This window comes from Cricetulus griseus, chromosome X (genome assembly GCF_003668045.3).
Source record: "Cricetulus griseus strain 17A/GY chromosome X, alternate assembly CriGri-PICRH-1.0, whole genome shotgun sequence".
NCBI classification, from domain to species: Eukaryota; Metazoa; Chordata; class Mammalia; order Rodentia; family Cricetidae; genus Cricetulus; species Cricetulus griseus.
This window is the reverse complement of record NC_048604.1, coordinates 64,796,702-64,802,701: the sequence shown is the minus strand read 5'-3', so window position 1 is coordinate 64,802,701 and position 6,000 is coordinate 64,796,702.

Below are 6,000 nucleotides of genomic sequence, written 5' to 3'. Positions count from 1 at the left end.
CTATTTTAAAAGAAAAAAATTAGCCAGGCGTTGGTGGCGCACGCCTTTAATCCCAGCACTCGGGAGGCAGAGGCAGGCGGATCTCTGTGAGTTCGAGGCCAGCCTGGTCTCCAGAGCGAGTGCCAGGATAGGCTCCAAAGCTACACAGAGAAACCCTGTCTCGAAAAACCAAATAATAAATAAATAAATAAATAAATAAATAAATAAATAAATAAATAAATTAAAATTAATGGAAAAAGGATGTACTCCCAGAATGTGAGAGGTGGAGGAAGGAGAATTGGGAGTTCCAAGTCATTCTCAACTACAGCCAGCCTGAGCTATAAGAGATCTTGTCTCAAACAGCTACAACAAAATAAGAGGGGAGGAATGGTCAGGTCTGTAAGAGCTAACTCCTAGGAGTGGAAAAATAGGAAGGGAAGAGGATTAACTCTAACCCTGGGGGAAAGGAAAAAGATCTTTCTGAGGCCCTAGAATTGTCCCAAGAAATCTAACCCAATTCTACTTGTATGCAGATTCTCTTATCCCTTCTTTCCTTTTCCCTAAGGTATCACAATTTCCTCTAGACTCAAAGATCTTTAGAGTTCCATGGGGATCCAAATTAGTTCTAAAGGAAATGCCATGACAAATATAAAATGTTCCGAGTCACTTGGAACTTGGAGAATGATAAATTAGTTCTAAACTAATAAATTAAAAGCTAAAACAATGTATTTATATACAATCGATAAAACACTGATAACTTGGGAACTGATTAATAAAGCAATATAACTTGTAGATAGGGTATAGCTCAGGAGTTGAGCCCATATTTAGCATGTGTGAAGCCCTGGGTTCAACTCCTAACACAATCACAAACAAAAATATATTTTGAACAACTTTTGAAACAAGAAAAATGATAAGTGGTAACAGCATTTGTACTGGTTGTTTTTTGCTTTGTTTTGTTTTTCTTTTATTTATTGTCAGCATGCTAGAAGCTAGAATCCTCTAGGAAGAGGATCCTTAACTGAGAAAGTGCCTTTAGCATGTTAGCTTGGAAGCAAGTCTGTGGGGCACTTTCTCCTTTTTTCAAAAGTAATATTTATTGGGCTAGAGAGATGGCTCAGCAGTTAAGAGCACTGCCTGCTATTCCTGAGGACCTGGGTTCAATTCCCAGCACCCACATGGCAGCTCATAATTGCCTATTGTTATTGTTTTGTTTAAAAAGAAGAAAAGCGAAATGCTGAGACATGAGACATGTTGACTATAGGTTTATTATAAGGCCCGGCAGAGTAGGGAGACTAAGAAGAGGAAAGGAACAGGGATAATGGCTGACTGCCATGGCCGGTCGCCATAGAGAGAGCTCATAGGTGAGAGAGAGAGTAGAAAGGAAGCTGAGAGGAAACAAAGTCGGGAAACAGAGAGAGGAAACAGAGAGAGCGTAAATGGGCAGGGACCTGTCTTTTAAAGGGGTCCTCTGCACCTGCGTGCAGACTTAGTTCCCATGGAATCTTGGGCTGACCAGGGTACAGCCTGTTCCACCAGGTAACAGGGGCAGGCCAGCATAATGCCTGAACCTTTCATTCCCACCTCTACTTATTAAAAAAAGGAGGGGTGTTTAGACATGGCAGGTTAAGGAATAAGGGTGTCAAATTCTCAAGACTGCTTCCTGCTGATGTGGGGGGCGTTGACCATCTTTGGGGACCCAAGAAGGTTGGGGTGCTGCCACGTCCTGGGGTAGCTGGTTGTTTCATTGCAGTTCAGGCTGTACAGAACTCCCTGGTGCTTCTTAGACCTGGCAAGATATTGACAAAGCAGAGGACAGGGTTAAGTTTAGAAAAAAAATTTTTTCTTAGGTCCTGTCACTCGAAGGGAAGATTGTAAGATGAGGGAGGGGTTCCTGAGGAGTCCTAACATGAGGAAAGGGAGTCCTGGGACCAGAGAAAGATTGAATAACTGGAGTGAATCTGACCTGTTTGTTTGGATCTAATTCAGCTCCCTGGAACTTACAAGAATCCAGAATCCTTAGAGTTTGTAGAAACATAAGTATTAGACACATTAGCAGCATATTCACGTTAGAAGCAACTTGGCTAAAAGCATTACCATTTTAAAACAGACAGATTTTTTTTAGGACAATGAAAAGCATCTTAATCTTGACCTTGTAGTTATGATCCTATAGTGGTATTGTTGAACTTTATTATGAACAGTAGCATGAGAAATAGAGAAATCAGGAACATATTTCATTCTTTTACACTTTTCTATCTTCACATAGATAAACCCTAAAATACCTGTTCCTGGAATCTGTTTTGCTTTAAGCTGGCAAGACTACCAGTCGTCAAAAGCATCAAAGTTCTTGAGAAGGATAAGATTTTACCTGAATCAATGACTAAAGAATAACAGAGACTTGCCAGCAGGCTGCATGGACAGCCATGCCCAAGGTCCTGCATCCATAGTAGTGGGCTGCAGGACATCTGCCTTCTTGTTGATAGCATGTGACCTGTGGATTAGACTATAGGAAGACTCGCCTACCATTGGCCCAAGCAACGCAGGGAAAGTCAGTTCCACTGTCCTCTTGTCCACGGTCTGGAATACTTTGTAGCAGTTGAGGTGAAGGGCAGGGTTGCTCAGTGACCAGCGTTGTCACTGACTCGAGATGAAGTTTCTTTAGTGCCCATCAGTCTTCTTGGAGGAAATGGTGTGGGGCCAGCAGCTGGCCTATCTCTCTGTAATAAATAGCTTTTTAACAAAACATTTTAAATGCCATATTCTCTAGATCTCTGAGCATTTGAGGGCTGTCTGTTTAGTATCTTAGCAGTTAAGTTTGCCTTTAGTTAGAGAAAAATCCCTTTTTGTAATAAAAGCTGTACCTTTGTAAACAGCTTATAGGATGGACTGAGTGGTATAAATATTTTGTTAGTTTGAAATAGACCTTTATGATTTTAAACTTTCATCATCATTTAAAGATACATGAGTTAAATTTAAGTTGTATAGACTTAGCTTATATTTTAAGTAAAGGTAGATTAGAACTTTATGACTTTAAATGTTTACCATCATTTAAAGATATATAGCAATTTAGAAATATGAGACTTAGCACAGTTTAATTTAAGTTGTATATAGAGTTAGATAAGTATAAAGTTAAATTACAGGTACAGAGACAAGCAGGACTAGATAACAGTAAAAGGGGGAACCAGAATGTAATATCTGATCCGTACATTGTAGCAAACAGACAGGAGATTTAAAAGGACAGAGTAGTTAAACAGAGGGTCCTGGAAAGGCACAGTATTTAGTAAACAAGCCATGAACAACAGAGCCAGTGAAAGAAGAAATTACAGACAAAAAATAAAATAAAAAGCAAAAAGATGTGGCAGAAATAAAAAATCTGGTAGACAGGTTTGCTGGCACAGGCCGCTGGAGCTGGGCTTGTACCACATGAATAAGTGTGTGTGTGTGTGTGTGTGTGTGTGTGTGTGTGTGTGTGTGTGTGTGTGTGTGTGTGTGTGTTACCAGGCCATTTTATTTAGAAGCTTAAAGGTGAGGAGGGATGAAGAAGTCTGGGTCATCTAATGTCCTCCATGGCAATTTCCCTGGCCTCCTCATGACTAAAATCATACCCACCCCCAAGGACCAAACTATATTACCTAGGCTAGTCATGAACTTGTGATCTTCCTGCCTTGATGTCCCTAGTGCTGGGATTACAGATGTGAGCCACTATGCCCAGCTTGTTTAACCATTTTGCAGTTTGTGTAGTTCATTAATGCTAAGTTACTCCTTGCAATCAATTTCCAGAATACAATTGTTTGTTAATGTTTTTGTTGTTGTTGTTATTGTTTGAGACAGGGTCTCAACTATGTCCTGGGACTCACTATGTAGATCAGGCTGGTCTTAAACTCATACAGATCCACCTGCCTCTGTCTCCTGGGTGCAGGAATTAAAGTCATCAGCTATGATGCCTGTTTTGCATTTGCTTTTTGAGTCTGGCTCTTAACATACCTTAGGCTGGTCCCAACTTGCTATGTGGCTAATAATGACTCTTACCTTCAGACTGAAGTACTGGCCAGGCATTGGTGGCTCATGCCTTTAATCCCAGCACTCAAAAGGCAGAGGCAGGCGGATCTCTGTGAGTTCGAGGCCAGCCTGGTTTACAGAGCCAGTTCCAGGATAGCCTCCAAAGCAATACAGAGAAACCCTGTCTCGAAAAAACAAACAAATAAAAAGACTTAAGTACTGGAATTGTGGGTGTGTGATTGAACCTAGACAAAAAACTCTACCACTGACTGAATTGTATCCCCTACAACCTCGTTTGTGGTGGCTGGGTGATAGGCATCAGGGCTCCTGTGTGTTAGGCAAGTGCTCTGTGAGATAACCATGAAGTCCAACTCTTTCTACCTTTTGAAACTGAAACTACACACTAGACAACAAGTTCTTGTACCCACTCTAGCCTTTACATCCAACCTGCTTTGTCTCTCCAAATTTCAGTATTTTATACACCTTATGTATGTGTGATCAGGATTCATCATTTAAACAAATTAACCTTTATTTTTATTTTACCTGTATGGGTGTTTTGCCCATATGCATGCCCTTTGCATGTAGTGACTACAGAGGCCAGAAGAAGGTGTCATATCCCCTGGGACTGGAGTTACTGACAGTTATGAGCTGCCATGTAGGTGCTGAGAATCGAACCCCGGGTCCTCTGCAAGAACAGTCAGTTTTCTTAACAACTGAGCCATTCTCCAGCCCCAGATTTTATCTTTTTTTTGTGGCTGGATTATTTCATTTAGTATCACATCCCAAGGCTCAGTCATGTTGCAAATATTACAATCTCCCCTCTTGCCCATTTCTTAAGAGATGAAATCTTGAATCGCACAGGCTGCTCTCAAACTCTTGGGCTCAAGTATCCTTCTGCCTCAGCATCCTGAGCAGTTGGGACTATAGGCATGTCATTATAGCTACCTTGGAATGTCCTTTTTAAGGTTGAACAACACTGCACATTGTGTCTATCCCTTCATTTGTTGTTGGAAATGGAACTTGTCTTCCAGCTTTTATGAATAGTGCTGCTACAAATATGGAGGTACAAATAACTCAAATTCCTATTTTCATTTTTTGGGGGGTGTAGACCTAGACATTAAATTGCTGGATTACATGGTAATTCTATTTTAAAACTTGATTTGCTTTTATACTTCAGTGTCTAATGTAGCCCAGGCTGGCCTCCAAGTAGCTATATGCCCTATGTACTCAAGACTTGCCTTGAAAACCTGAGTCTTTGGCTCTAACGCCCAATTGGTAGAAGTATAGGCGTGTATCATCACATCTGACTTGTTTTTGAGACACGGCCTCCTGTATTCTGGACTGGCTATGGAGTATGGCCTTCAACTCTAGATCCGCCTGCATCTGTGACTGCTAGGATTACTGGCTGCTTTTAAGTTTTTTTGAGACAAGATCCTCATCCTTGTACCACAACCTCCCAAGTGTTAGGATTATGGGTATGTACTACTGTATCTGACTAATGTTAATTTTTGTTAGGTTTTAAATCTTACTTTATGTGTATGAATGTTTTGCCTGCATGTATGTGTGGGTACCATGCATGTGCTTGGTGCCCTTGGATGTCAGAGTCATTGGACGCACTGGTTGTGGAGTTCTGGGAACTGAACCTGGATTCTCTGTAAAAGAGACTCTACACATGAATTTTTAATGAGCTTTGACAGTATTTTCCAGTTGATGTACTGTTTCATATTCCCATCAGTTATAAAGGTTCAATTCCTTCATATCCTTACTAATTTACTTTTTTTCTGATAGTAGGTATGAGGGAATACCTCATTGTGGGCTTGTTTTTGTTTGTTGAGATAGGTACCCCCATCTGTAACCTGGACCAGATTAGAACCTGCTACATAGTTTAGGCTGGCCTTGCACGCTTAATTCTCCAGCCTGAGGTTCCAAGTGCTGGTATTACAGGCATGGGTACAATTACTGGCTTTTTTGCTTTGGTTTTGTAAACAGTTCTCACTATGCAGCAGCAGCTAGCTTGGAACAATG